Genomic DNA, 15,122 nt, shown 5'->3' on the forward strand with positions numbered 1-15,122 from the left:
CCTCCGGGGTGGGGAGGGAGGAGGGGTGAGGCTGCCCCGTGCACGCTCCTCCTGCCCAGGGGAGGCCGGACGGGAGCCGGGTGAGCGCTGAGGATCTCCGGGACAGGAAGTCTGACATCTGGGCTTGCAAACCACCCGGTCGCAGAAACACTGCGGGTGCAGCAGCAGGCAGCTGTGAGTAAACCAAGCTGCCCTGCGAGCCCAGGGGCTTTGGGCGTGCGCTGGGTCTGCCCTCTGGAGCTCGGACCTCTGCAGACGCCTGGGGTGCGCCCGGGTGTCCGCCCTCCTCATGCCAGAGTAGCCTAAGGTGCTTTCGAGGCCGAGTTCCTTGCCGAAGGAGCTCAGCATTTGAAATTCCGTCCTCCTTCCATCTCGGGTTCTCCCTGGCCCACTCCTGACCCAGCAAAACAGCTGGGTTCTTCACTTTGTAGCTGAGAAAACCCGTCCAGAAGGCAAAGTGATTTGCTCTGGGTCGCTCCTTATCTAGCACAAGTTGTCTCTAAATTAGTTAAGCAGGAAAACCCTGACTAGAAGGTGGTCCTTCCAACTGTAGTCTTTCAGATAACAACAGAACACTAGAAATGTTAATATTCATGGAACAGGTTAAATATAAGACCTTGACAGTTAGTCATTAAAACGTAAGAGGAGGGAAGGCAAAAAAGAACTTAAAAAAAGGAGAAGAAGAAGACGGTGGCATCTACTTTTCTCGGCTGCCTACTGGCCAAGACCAAGCCAGTATTTCTGAGCAGTGATTGAATTGTGCCCTCCACCCCCAGTTCACACATGAAGCCCTAACCCCCAGTGATGTTGTATTTGGAGATAGGGCTTTTAGGAGTTCATTAAGGTTAAAATGAGGTCTTGACGGTGGGGTCCTAGGTAGGACTAGTGGCCTTATAAGAAGAGAAAGAGCGCCTCCTCCAAGACAGGCAGGGAGGGCACAGTGGCTGCCTGCAAGTCAGGAAGAAAAGTCTCATCATAAATAGAGTCAACCTGCAAAGCAAAACAGCTAGTTATTTTATGAGCAAATGGGGTTATTTGGGAATAGCAGACAGATTGCCCTTTGGGGGACATGCAAGCAAGGGCAAAGCAGAGGTGAGTGGGGGATCAAAGGAAAGGAATGTTACTTTATAGAGAAAAGGAGGAAGTTGGAAGGGACTGCTTTGAAGGAAGTCCATTGGGGGAAAGGGAGAGTTCAGGTGATGATTTATCAATGTCTGAGTTGTGGTATTTTCCTATTGGCTGAGCTTGTTGCTGGGCTAGGGAAAATTCTTCCTAATTCCGGCTGCAGTAGTAAAGTAGGGTTCTTCCTGCTGGTAAGGCAGCCGATCTCTTCCTGCTGGCATCTGCCATTGGCTGGGAGCAGTAAGTGTGAGAGCTCACTCTCTGGCCTCCCATGTCCATTTTGAATGAAGTTTCCTTTATTCAGTTTCACAACAGAAACCTGGTGGACCTTGATCTTGGACTCCCCAGCCTCCAGAATAGTGAGAAATAACTTTCTCTTGTTTAAACCATCCAGTCGATGACATTTTGTTTTGGCAGCCCAAGCGGACTAAACCACTGCCAGCCTGGCTCCCCAGAAAGCTGAGCTAGGATAATATCCCTAGCAGAGAGTAAGCTTGAGGATCAGAGTGAAATACGGAGGAAGGGAAGCCATTGTCTTGGCCACTGTGATAACAACATGGGCTCAGTCTTGCAAGAACCGCAGAAGGCCTCACAGTTGTCTACCCTGGGGACAAAAGGGGAAAGAATTTATCCACAGGTTCACCATTCCTCTGCTTAGGGTGATCCTGGGGTTATTAGCTCCTGTATACTTCAACAGCAGCAGTGAGCTTTAAGTGCGGTCCCATGCCATGGCACGCAAGCAGCCTGGAGCAGTCAGCAATAGGTGCGTGGCTAGCGGTGGTGTGCTGTCACGTTGCCCCGGAGGGAACCTGGGGGAAGCCTGTGCAGGGCAGGCTGCTGCAGAGGTGGGCAAAGCACACGGTGGGCTGAGAGGTTCCACTGTGTGTACTGTGGCAAAAGCGCATCATTATATAGGTTAGCTACTCTGCCTGAAAACATGCAGGAAAGGGACGCGTTCCACACACCAGGCTCTACAGACTTCGATGGTGAAGTATTACTGATCTGTCCTGTGGCCTTAGCAGCCACATTGTGTGCAACTGTAATATCCCCAAAGTAGACGATTCAGTCCTGTTGGAGTATGCTGGCATCTAATGTGGCAGCCACGCACAACCTGTGAGGTATAATTAAGTAGTAACACACAACACTAATCTTCAGTGACGTGCATAGCAGTGAGAGTAAAAGGGACAGAGACCAGGAGGAGCGGAAGTGATCAGGCCGGCTTAGCTGTGTTCAGATAGGGTGGAGGGAATTGGGAGGAAGAGGCTATTCTAGGGTGGGAAGAAATTGTGGGAAAAAATACAAAGGCTGGGTCAGAAATGTTGTACGGGAGACAGCAGGTAGGTGGGCCTGGCTGGGGCAAAGACAGCTATTCGGACACCCTGTCAAATGACGTCAGCACTAGGACGTTAACTTTCTCCCACTGGCTATGGGATCTGGGTGAGACAGTCACCTGCTTTAGGCTTCAGTTTTATCCTCTGTATAATGAAAAAAGGAAACGCCCTCCCCCACAGCTGAGAACATTCCAAAGCCACAGAACTATGACTATGAGCAGCATGAAGAGGGGAAACCAGCCATATTTCATCCTCAGAGCAATTAGTGTAATGAAGGGTGGTGGTGATGGCTTCCTGGCCTACAGACACCCATATCCTATTCAACAATTAGGAGACTCTTCCTGAAGCACTGCAGCTTTGAGGTGGTTATCTGTGGCAAAGAGCCCTTTAGCCTGCAAGAAAATGAGCCTTCCCCTCCCCTGGTGTTGTGTGTGCTTCCGACTGATGAGACAGGGTATGTGATGGTTAAAGGAAGCACTCTGCCCCTTACCAGCAGGTTACTTAGCCTTCGCAAGCCTCAGTTTCCTTCTGTGTAAAATGGAGATGGTAGTATTTACTTCGGAAGGTTTCTGTGTTAAATGAGATAAGTATATTCAGCGCTTAACACAGAGCCTGGCACGGTGTCGGTCAGGGGGGCTGTGAGTGGGGGTGTGGGGCAGCAAAGAGAAGAACGAAAGAGCTCAGGAGCGAGGGCAGTAGAGCATGGGCCTGTGGGAACCCTGTGCCTGCAGGCCTTCGTACATCTCTCCTCTACTCAATGTATCATTTTGAATTTGCGTTATTTAATCAAATGTCTCACTTGAATGTGAGTAGTTTGAGGAACCAACTATATTTCCCTTCTTTGTGAGTCCAAAGCAGCACAGTTCCTAGCTCTTAGTAAGTTCTCAACAACTGCCGAATGAGTGAAGGAAGGAATGGGATTGAAAAGAAATATAGTGTTTGGAGTCATTTGAAACTCAAGAAGAATAGTAGAAATTTAAATTTGTAATGAATGAAAACAGTGAAGAAAATGCAGGGATTTAAAACTCACTTAATGTATGGGTCATGATGAGGGTAAAAATGAACAAATATGTTTTAAGCAGTGTAGGAATCAGGGTCTCAAAGTTCTTTGTATTTTTTCCTGATTTCTAGTGAAGGTTTAATGAAAGAACTATTTACAAAGGTATGGGCAGAGTGAAGGGAACCAAAACAGGATGGGGAAGACCAGATTTCTAGCCAGTACTGAAGTTGCCCTTCCTGCACCAGGGCCTGGAGGAACAACGACAGATAGAGGAGCCTCATAAAGCTGTACCTGTGGGACGGGGAACCCCTGCCAGGGCAGCAGAACAGCACCTACGACCAAATGGAAGGCTGTCAGAGTAGAAGCTGGAAGAATAGACAGCCTGTCCGTCTTCTCCTGCCCTTGATCTCTTCCCATTGGCTGAACCCCACTGGAGGTCAGTAGGTAAGGAGTCCCCAGAAGTCAGTTTCCCAGGCTACAGAGTAGGTAGGAGAACTATGCACAGTGAGTCTGGAGACAAGCAGACAGTGTCCTGTGCAAACACCTTCTGTCAATCTTTGGACTGGTGGGGAAGGATAAAACAAAGAACAGGCCACAATGATTACTTGTCCATGATCAGAGTTCAGAGTCTATGGGGAGAAACAAGCAGGTAACCAAGCAATTATAACAGAGGACAATGCATGCCATGCTATGAGGATGGATCTCATACCTGAAATTCAGCATGTACTTAGGCCACTTATCAAGGCCTGAGGCTCAGAGAAAGCTTGCAAAAAAAAACTGGCATCTCAAATACTTAGTTGACTTCAAAAGGTAGGTTAAGAGAATGAAAAGAAAAGCCACCAATTGGAACAAAATATTTGCAAATCATATTATCTGATAGAGAACTTGTATCTAGAATATAGAAAGAACTCTCAAATTAAGTAATAAGAAAATGAACAACCCAAATAACAAATGGGCAAAAGATTTGAACAGACACTTCACCTAAAAAGATATAGAATGGCAAATAAACACGTGAAATGATTTTCAAGACCACGAGGCATTAGGAAAATGCAAATTTAAACCTCAATGATTTACTTCCTACACCTATTAGGATGGTTAAAATTAAGAAGGCCAACCATGCCTAAGTGTTCATAAGCGTGAGGAGAAACCGAAACTCTCACTTTGGCAGAGTAAAAACACCATACAACTACTTAGTTTCCTGGAGCTGCCAAACAAAGCACCACATCTGGGGGCTACTGGACCCGGCCAGCGGCATGACCTCCACGGGCTTGGTGGCCTCATCTGCATGGTGGGCGTTAATAACAGTGCCATTTCATTGGCTTGTTACAGAGATTCAATGAGTTAACACCTGGAAAGTGCTTAAAACAGTGGCATACATAGTGAATACCGGGAAAAGGTACTTGTTACTTAAAACATATAAACAATATTTTAATAGGGGGCAAACACAGAATGAGTATTGATTTGGTTTCTTGCTGGATGGAGAAACCCTAGTCTTGTCATTGTTTCTTCTAAGTAGCTGAGATTTACAGTGCTCGCTATTACTTTACTCACAGACTGCATGGGTGGAAATCTGCTCCATGCCAAGTCCTTACCCCTCACCGCACTCAGTTACCTTTCTGTAAAACGGAGTAAGAGTGCCCACCCCATAGCATAATGCAGGGGAAGTACCCATAACCTGGTAAGCAGTGAGTGCTCCTGACGCGTCACTACGATTGTTAGATAATACCCACAGCAGTTACCCCACGGCCACGGCAGCCATATGTACTGATGAGGGCACTGAGAGAGTTAAAGTGACTTATGGTTAAAACCCAGCCCTGAGATACCAATTAGCTTCATATAATAAGCTGTCTCATTAAGAGGAAGTTGTGCTGTAGGTAACAAAGAATATTGGTTTACGTAAGATGTGAGTTTCGAACCTATTTAACATGTATTTTTAACGGCTTTTCCCTAGCCGTTTCTGAAGCACTTCAGGATGTGTTCATAATATAACTTTATGTTGTGATTTAGCAGCACTGTGGTATTTTAACTAAGTGGCTGAAGTATTAAGGGGTGAAAACAAGTGAAAAATCACTGGGCTAAGGGCCAGTTTCAGTAGCGAGTTAATGAACTAGTTTTTCACCTTGGTCCAGGCGGCAATTTGTATCAATTTAATTCAGTTAATGTCTTTCCTAGTGTGTGGTATTTAGCCAGAAAGGTGGTTCCGCCATGTGGGAAGTTAAGCAGAGCCTGTGTCTTTGTTGGCCTGTGGTGTCAGGGCATAGGCTAGTCTCTGCATGCTCACCCTTCCCTTCTGCTCCCCGTATGCGCCCCCTAGAGGATGTGCAGAGGAAGCAGGCAAAGAGACACACATCTGTAGAAGAGGAGAACCCTCTGGAGAGAATGTCCACCAGCACCATGTGTTTTCTGAATCCCAGCTGTCCCGGGAGCGCTCAGCCCTCACCGCGGGCAGGGTCACCCAGAGAGCTTTGAAAAATCGACGTGGAGGCAGCCAACCCCAGAAATGCTGATTCAAGTGGTCTGGGGTGAAATTCTGGCCTCAGTATTTTTTTTAAACCTCCAAGCTTATTGTAATGTGCAGCTAGGGTAGAGAACTGGATCTGTGTTCAGAACCCACATACAGTGCGGGGGTGCAGGGGTAATGTTTAAAATACAAAAAAGGGGAAAAGTGGCTGGTTTTAGAAGTAACAATTGCATTTGGCAGTGTTGCAGTTACAAAGGGAGGGAGGAGCAAGGCGAGAAAGAGGTGTGCTGGGGTGGGGAACTGTCCCCTCCTGACTCCAGGAGGCCGCTCTTGGGAACCAGAGCTACCCAAGAGACCTCTGAGACCTTGCATGTCTGGTTATCTCCCAGCTGGCTATACCCTTCCTAGGACTTAAGCAGTAATGTTGGGAAGTGATCAATATTTATTTAACATCTATTAATGATTTTCTAGTGATTTAAATACTCTATTCTACCCAGTATCCAGAAAAGTATGTAACATAGCTTTTGCAGTCACCAATGCTCCTTTTACATAAAAACGAGAACAAAATAGAGGGGTGGCAGCACCTCGTGATTTCATCCCAAGACTCCCCAGTAAATCCAGGTGGAATCCGCGGGAGCGTGTGCTTCTTGAAGGAGTCCCGTAGGAGAGGAGGAGGCAGATAGACAGCTGGGCAGAACAGGTGGGTTAAAAACCCTTCTCCCATTATTTCTTAACTGTGTTACTTTGGTCAGATTTTATAAACTTGTTAAGTTTCCTCTCTGTGTGTGAAACAATAAAATCCTACCTTGCAGGATTCTTGTAAGATGAGATATCATGTGAGCCAAATGCCAGCTTAGTAAGCAGGGCCTCCAGAGTATAATAGCCACAGCCATTCTGAGGGAGGGAAAGTGATCCGAATGGATCAGGGACAAAGGCCTCTGGTGTGTTCTTTCTTGTCTTATCGTGCACACTCAGGGTTGGAGTCTGTCAAGTTTCATTTCTAAGCCAATTCATAACACTAAAGCTCAGTAGAAGAGATAATGGGGAGGGACGTGGGATGGTCATAGGGCTATTAGGAACGTGTAGACAAAGTTTACCCTTCTTAGGTTAAAGTAGTTAAATATTAGAACTCAGTGGAGCTTTCTGAGGTGGTCTGAAAAACTCAGTGAGTAGAACACTAAGAGACCTGTTTAAGGTGGCTGGTCCCCCCAGGAATCACCCAAGAGGGACTACTTAGCTTTTCCACAGCTCAACCTCTTTTGTTTTGAAGTAATAAAAACAAATCAAATTATATGTTGTCAAATCTATGGATTTGATAGAAGGGATGGCTAAATGACCAGGATTCCACGAATGTAACAATATTTTCCTGCATTATATTTATTAATCAATATACAGTTTTATTCCTGCATAATGGCTTTATTTACATTTTGTTACCAGAAAAAAAGGCAATTTATGAACATATGTCCTGAAATCTCAGCCTTTTAATGTAAGATTGATGGGTTAAATAACATTTTGAATATATTCCTAGTGAATATAGTGAATTACACAATTATAAGAGGTCTTTGTTGTAGCTTTATTAAGGTAAAATTGACAAACAAAAGCAAAAATTTTAAATGTACAGTTTGAGATTTTTGACATATATACACCCAGGAAATCATTATTATACTCAAGAGAGTGAACACATCCATCATCCCTACAAATTTCACTATGTTCCTTGGTAAACCCTCTCTCCTATCCCTCCCCAGTCAGCTATTGATCTGCCTTCTGTCTCTATAGATTAGTTTGCAATTCCCAGAATTTTATGTAAGTGAAATCATATAGTATATATTCCGTTTTTATCTAGCTTCTGTCTCTCAGAATAATTATTTTGAAATTTTGAAATAGAGCCATGCTGTTGCATGCATAAATAGTTCATCTTTAAAACAATTGCTGAGTAATATCCCATTGTATGGCTATACCATAATTTCTTTATTCATTTACCTGTTGATGGATACTTGTGTTTTTTTCCAGTTTTATGCTATTATAAATAAATTTGCTATGAATATTTATGTACAAATCCTTGTGTAGACATATCTTTTCATTTTTGCTGGGAGTAATTACCTATAAGTAGAATAACTGGGTGGTACTATAGCTGTACGTTTAACTTTTAAAGAAACCACCAAATCGTTTTCCAAAGTGGTTGTACCATTTTATATTCCTACCAGTAGTATGTGAGCGTTCCACTTCCTCTATGTCCTTTTAGGGGTTGAATTGTATCCTCCTAAAAGATTTTAAAATCCTAAACCCCAGTACTTGTGAATGAGACCTTATTTAGAAATAAGGTCTTTGCAGATGATTGGTATGAGGCCATCATGACTGGTGTCCTTTGAAACGTGGACACCCAGACACAGAGATAGACACCCACACCAGATGAACACCATGTGAAGATAAAGGCAGAGACTGGGGTGAGCATCTGCAGGTTAAGGAACACCAGAGATCCCCAGAAAACCCCCAGAAGCTTGGAGGGAAGCCTGAAACAGATCTTTCCTTCACAGCCCTCAGAAGGAACTAGCCCTTCCAGAACTTGAATTTGGGGCTTCCACTTACCAGAACTGTGAGGCAATACATTTCTGTTGTTTAAGCCTCCTAATTGTAGTTCTTTGTTGTGGGAGTTCTAGAAAACTAATATGCTGGCCAACACTTGGTGTGGCCATTCTTTTAAGTTTTAGGCATTTCCGTAGAATATACTGGTATTTCGTTGTGGTTTAAATTTGCGCTTAATAAATTTGCATTCATCCAGCATGGTGAGGAAAGTTAATAAACATATGTATTGCGTACTTGAAATTTGCTGGGAGAATAGATTTTAAGAGATCGCACTAGAAAGAAAAAAAGAATAAATGTAACTATATGAGGTGATGGATATGTTAATTAAATTGATTGTGGTAATCATTACACAATGTACATGTAGATCAAACTATCACACTGTACACTTTAAATAGATACAATTTTATTTGACCATTATACTTCCACACAAAAAAATTTGCATTTCTGTATTGACTGATGATGCTGAAAATCTTTTCATGCGCTTGATTTATACTCCTTTGGTGGAATATCTGTTCAAATCTTTTGCCCATTTAAAAAATTGTATTGTTTTCTTACTACTGAGTTCTGAGAGTTCTTTATATAGTCTGTATACAAGTTCCTTATCAGAAGCATAATTTGCAAGTATTTTCTCCTAGTCTATAGCTTATTTTCGGAAACTTAAAAGTATGTGATTTAGTTTCCAAATATTTGGGGATTGCTCAGATATCTTTTTGTTATTGATTTTTAATGAAATTCCATTGCAGTTAAAAAATATAGTCTGTATGCTTTGCATGCTTTTAAATTTACTGAGTTTCTTTATGGTCTGTTTTGCAAATATTTCATATGTGCTTAAAAAGATCGTGTCTCCTGCCATTGTTGGGTAAAGTATTTTACAAATGTCAACTAAGTAAGCTGAGGTTATTAGGACTCACGCTGTTTGCTTCCTGTCTGTCAGGGATCACTGACCTTAAATGCCTGATGCCCAGTGTCTTGCAAAAATAAGTAAGGGAAACCTCATTTAAAATGGAGTTGGGAAGCCCTGAAAGGGAAGCTCTCTTGCATTATTGCTCCTGGCAAGGAGCAAACCTTGCATTCTCTGACAGGAAGAAACTTAATTTACACACCTCAAAAGGAGGAAGGAAGAATTTCTCCTTGCCCAGCAATACCCCTGCCAATGAGAACTCAGCAAAGTAGCTCCTCCCAGCTTCCCCCTTTCCCCTATAAAATCAAGATCTCCTCTCTGTTCTCTGGACGTGCCCCATATGGCAGTGTTTTTTATTTGCTTGTCCCAAATGGCAATTCCTCTGCTATTCCTGAATAAACTCACGTTGCTTGTAAAATAACTGGCTCCTTTGTTTTTTAAGGTCACAGTTTCATGTACTTTGTTGTTGTTTTGGGTAGAAGGGTAAATCTGGTCCCAGTTACTACATTTTTTTGGAAGCAAAAATCATATCCCTTTTTTAGGGATATTTTTCTCATGTCTGCAATTGACCTTCAAACTGGCTTTACATGAGAAAGAGGAGGCAGGAAATAAAGATTAGCATGAGGAACTGTAGAAATCTGTATAATAACACTTTTTCCAATGGCTTATGACACTGCTTAGTTTTTCACAAGGAGTGTTTGTGGGATGTGTGTGTACGCGTGTGGGTGGCGTTAGTACAGGAATGAATCTCATGCTTAGCGAGAACACATTTTCAGAACCAGGGAGTAAACTGGAAAAACCAACAAACCAACCAAATCTGAACAGCCGAATTTGATGTAAAATCTTAGAAGCATGTTACTGAAGTCTCTGGGCTAAGATATCTGTATTTTATTTAAGAAGAACATTCCAGACAACACTTTTATTATGAATGATTCTACCATTGGGATATCAGCTTTTAATTCAATTTCACAGAAATGATAACTGCAGGACAAGAGGCATCCATGCAGAGCAGCCTGGTGAATGGTCCGGGTGCTCCCACAGCCTCCCTTTCCGGCCAGTGCATGCCTGTGGTGTAGGGAGTGTCAGAGAAACACTGATCAGGTCTTTCGTTCACTTTTCTTCTCTCAGGTCTTTCATGAAGACCATTTGCCTTCCATTAGCACTGTCTTTGATGGTAGAAAATACCACCGACTGTCTTGTGGCTTTCCTGGAGAAATAATGTTCCTCCCTTCTCTGGTTGCCTTCTATTTGTGGATATCCAAATCTCCCTGAATCACTTATCCAAAGATGGTCTCTTGAGTTATTTCTACAAGGGGTTAATCATTTCTATTCCAGCTAACTTTCACTACATTCATTTCCAGAGTAATTTAGTTCTGAGCTCTGGGGCAGCACACCTCCGCTCTGTGGGCTGGGTAGAGGTGTGCCATGCATAAGCCAAAGCTCCCAGGCAGCAGGGCAGTACTTCCATACCATCTCACTCTGCAGTGTGATGACTACTCTGCCTTCTAGATTGTTCTCTCTCCTTTGCCTTTCACTGTATCGCCTGAGGGGGTTGTGTGACTCACCTATGTGAGCTACATTTTCTTTCTCCTAGATCTTTTTATGCCTTGACTTGCACTTTCTATTCAGCTAAATTCTTGTTTGTTAGTGAGAGCAATTATTTTCAAGAAAGGCTAACCCCAAATCTGAACTAGTCTTGGCCTGTTAGTTCATTTCTGAAAAAACAAACTCTGAAATCTGTCACTTATGTTTGTTTGTTATTTCTCTGTATCATAAATAATTGTGGCTGTGTTATTTCCATTAATATTTTTAATTTTACCTGTAGGTCCTCATGACCTACATTATTCCTCCATTTCTTCCCCATATTTTCCCTACTGCCTTCCTATTTCTCAAAAAACTGTGATTTTTCTCTGGGAGGACTGGCTAGGGAAAGGACTGAGTAAGATACATTACTGTGAACGTATTCTCAGAACTGAGCAATGACCTCTAAATGGGCATAAATGTTAATTTGATAAATTTTGCTTTGAATTGTCTTTCCTTTGCCTACATCCATGTCAAATATGTCTTATCCACTGGGTCCCAAACCTTTTCAAGTGTCAGCACCCAGTGGGTATGAATGAACTGTCTTTAATATTCAGACCTGAATTTTGCTGGCTATATTCCTTACTGTGGTACTTCAGGGACCGTTTCTGAGGTTCACACTCACCTCTGTAACTGGGCATCAAGCTCAGGCCCAGAACACTGCTCCTCATTCCACTGCCTGAGCCGAGCACCTGCCCCAGGCCCCACCTGAGGCTCCTGTCACCCACAGGTTCCCTGCTGCTGCCTGTCTAGGCTTCTGCTCAACCTGCAGCCCTGGTAGGGAGCTACTCGGCAGCTGCTGCTCACCTGCACTGTGCACACGAAGCTCTACCTTCGGAACAGCAGAACCAGCTGAGCACATCTTTCTTTTGCCATTTGCAAGCAGCTCTTCTCTTCTGCGTTCCACTCTTTGCAAAGGGTCCACAGTAGAATTGTTTGGACCTCCAGAGTTTAATAGGTCAGACTTCAGTTTATACAGAATTCTTTCACTGGCGGGTTGAAGAAGTTGTCTTTACCTAGAACCAGCATTCTCCTCATACAATGTGACCTTTGTTCTGAGTTAGCTAACTCATTGAATCAGACATTTTTCCGTGTTATCTTTGTTCATGCACTTTATGGTTCTTAAAATTTGCCTTCTGATTTGCTTCTTTCTTTCCCCAGTTCTCCAGGCATACCTGGATCCCAACCTAGGATACTTTTCTCTTTCCAAGAGGATGATTATTGAAGGCACTGAGTCAATAAAAACAGCCACCATCGACAGGCGTACCTAGAGATGTCGCAGGCTCGATTCCAGACCAGTGAAATAGAGGTGAATATAGCAATAAAGCAAGTCAAAGGAATTTTGGTTTCCCAGTGCACATCAAAGTTGTATTCATAGCATACTGTAGTCTGTTAAGTGTGCTATAGCATTATGTCTTGAAAAATGTATATAACTCAATTAAAAAATACTGCTAATCATCATCTGAGCTTCCAGCAAGTTGTAATTACCGATCACAGATCACTGTAACAAACATCATAATAATGACAAAGTTTGAAGTATTACAAGAATTACCAAAATGTAACACAGAGACACAAAGTGAACAAATACAATAGGAAAAATGGTGCCGATAGACTTGCTGGACACAGGGTGGCCACAAACCTTCAATTTGTGAAAAATGCAGTATCTGGGAAACACAATAAAACGAGGTATGCCTGTAGTGAGCATTTATTGACCATATATGTCAAATACTTAAAGATATCATTTCATTTAATTCTCACAAGAACCCTAGGAAATACGGGGAAATACATGCAATATTAAAATAACCCAGAACCAGGTTGAGAACAGGAGTCCAGGAATCCATCAGATGCTTGTCCTTTCTCTGTGAATTTCTTAGTGTGTGAAGTTAAGACACAATGAAGTATTTATATTCTGTTACTGCCTGAATCTAAGCCTAGGATATTAACAGGTAACTTCCTGTGTGGAGAAAGTAGTTCTGCAACTACAGGATAAAAATGCTAACATACGCTTTCCTGTGTCCACCTGGAACTGAAGCCTTTTCAGGTTTTTGAGTGAATCATGGAATTGTATTAAAGCATGGATTGGTCATCCTTTAAAATGAATAGTAGATTTCATTAAATCAAACAATGCCTGCACATGACAAAGGAAGCCTCAGAGAAAATCACTGATATATTTTCTTTTTTGCCTATATAATAAATTCATATGTTTTATTATGCCTGGTGTTTTCAATCTTCTTTTATTTATATTTTTCTTCCCCAATTACATTTTCTTAATAAAAAAGTTTCCAAAATCTTGGAATTCACTTCTTGAAATCAATAAAATAAACATTTAATGTACTAAAACTATGCAAAATACATTTAACAGCTTCTCTACTTAATTTAAAATTTCCTTACCCCACTGCAGTACTTAAAAAACTAGTGTATTCTGTAGTAAATGTAGAATATAGTCATTTATTACACAAGGAGATAAATAAAATAAGAGTCAAAGTTTTTGTTTAAAAAGGAAAGTAGGTAACAAAATAGTTATTAATCAAAGGGAAAACAATTAAGTTTATTAGTGGGACTAAACTGAGGGTTTTGTTTTTATTTTGGTAAGACATTCTGTAAAGAAGATTATAACTTGAATTTGGGGCACTTTATACAATGTAGCCCAAGCAGAACTTTAACAAAATTTTTAAGTAAATGGCAATCACCATCTTTAATTTTAAAAAGATTAATCATGACTTGTATCTCCACCAACTCGGGAAGAAGCAGGGGCCTCAGAATTACCCTTGCCAGGGGGACTTCCATGCCACAGTCATCATCGTTTGTGGCTACTTTGTGAGCCCCATCACCCCATCCCCGCACATCTGCCTCTTCTAGTTATTCAGGTAGGAAAGGGGGGACATTTATCCACCTTCCCTCCAAGTTCTCTCTTGTCAAGCAGGGGGACCCCTCTGGTCACTGAATGAGGCCTGCAGGCTCTCGCTTCAGTGGTACCAGCCCAAAAGCGGGCGGGGGGAGCCCTGAGGACAGCAATGTGCACCCTCAGCGGGGACACTGTGGGAGGATGGAGCATCCCTGTCGGACAGCCAGCTCACCCACCAGCATGAAGCAGCAGGGCTCCCGGACGTGGCTGTGCGATCGTGGAAGTCTTCGCTGCTGAGCGGAGATTCCTTGGCAGGCAAGGAGCCTGCCTCCAAACACCCTCGACTTCCCCCCGGAACCCATGGAGTTGAACATGACTCGTGTGCGCTGAGGCAGCGCTCTGGGGTATCTGAGACGGTGGCCGACCTGCCTGTGGAATGAGAGCCGAGCTGGACGTGCCCCACCCCCGTTCTCAGGCTCACCCTCTTGGTTCGTTGGAGTCCAGTGCCCCGAAAGGGCCCTTTCCTTAGAGCTGGATTTCATCATAACCCTGCAGCTGAGCCTAGTGACTGCACAAATTCATTAGTATGTCTGAGAAAGCAACTCTAAGACATACCCTGCCAGGGGCAGGCCGGAGTGGCACCTTCCTCTGCGCAGAGCAGAAGGGGAGCCCCAGGGCTTGCCCGACAGCGCAGCGGTGAACAGTCTTAACGGGGAAACCTGAACCAGCTGAAACCCGCCCGTGGGCCCTCAGCGGAAACCTCTGTGGCGCTGGGCCTGCTTGCTCTCGCCTGGAGGCCCTGGAGGCCACCTTAGCCAGGGCTGAGCGGGCCCCAAAGGCTCGAAAGGACCAGTACATTAGGAGGAACAGCCAATCCGCACCCCCACCGCCCCCGCAGATCTCATTCTCAGTACCGCCCACACCTAGTTGCTGCCCAAGGACTATTTTCTCCCTCTTCTCGACCTTCCCAGTCTGCCCTGGCTCTCCCCCAAGCCAGCCAGGTCAGCTGTTTGCTCCACTCGCCTCCCCTTATTGGCTCAGTGCGTGACCACTCAGACCAACTGAACCTGGCATTCCCCTTACAAACTTCTGCTTCCTTCATTGCCTGGATGCAGCTGCCGCTCTGGACTGGAGCACAGGACTTGCCGCGGCCCCGACCCCCGAAAAGTTAGGTGGATGCTGGGGCTTTGCTACAAGAGGAGCGTATGAGTCAGTGCTGGGGTGACTCCCAGCCTAGACCTGGGAGACGGGAGGGCCGGCTGCAACTGGCATGGACGCACCCTGGGTCCAGTACCCGA

The 15,122-nt window shown here is 43.9% G+C and overlaps 1 long non-coding RNA gene across 1 annotated transcript; it reads left to right on the plus strand.

Annotated features, from left to right (window-relative positions):
• The first annotated feature begins 67 nt into the window (after nt 1–67).
• On the plus strand, nt 68–13,124 carry LOC140850495 (uncharacterized). The gene is made up of 3 exons (XR_012133408.1): nt 68–174; nt 3,699–3,897; nt 12,141–13,124. It is a non-coding gene; the product is annotated as an uncharacterized lncRNA (long non-coding RNA).
• Nucleotides 13,125–15,122: the final 1,998 nt, after the last annotated feature.

This window comes from Manis javanica, chromosome 7, assembly GCF_040802235.1.
Source record: "Manis javanica isolate MJ-LG chromosome 7, MJ_LKY, whole genome shotgun sequence".
Lineage (NCBI taxonomy): Eukaryota > Metazoa > Chordata > Mammalia > Pholidota > Manidae > Manis > Manis javanica.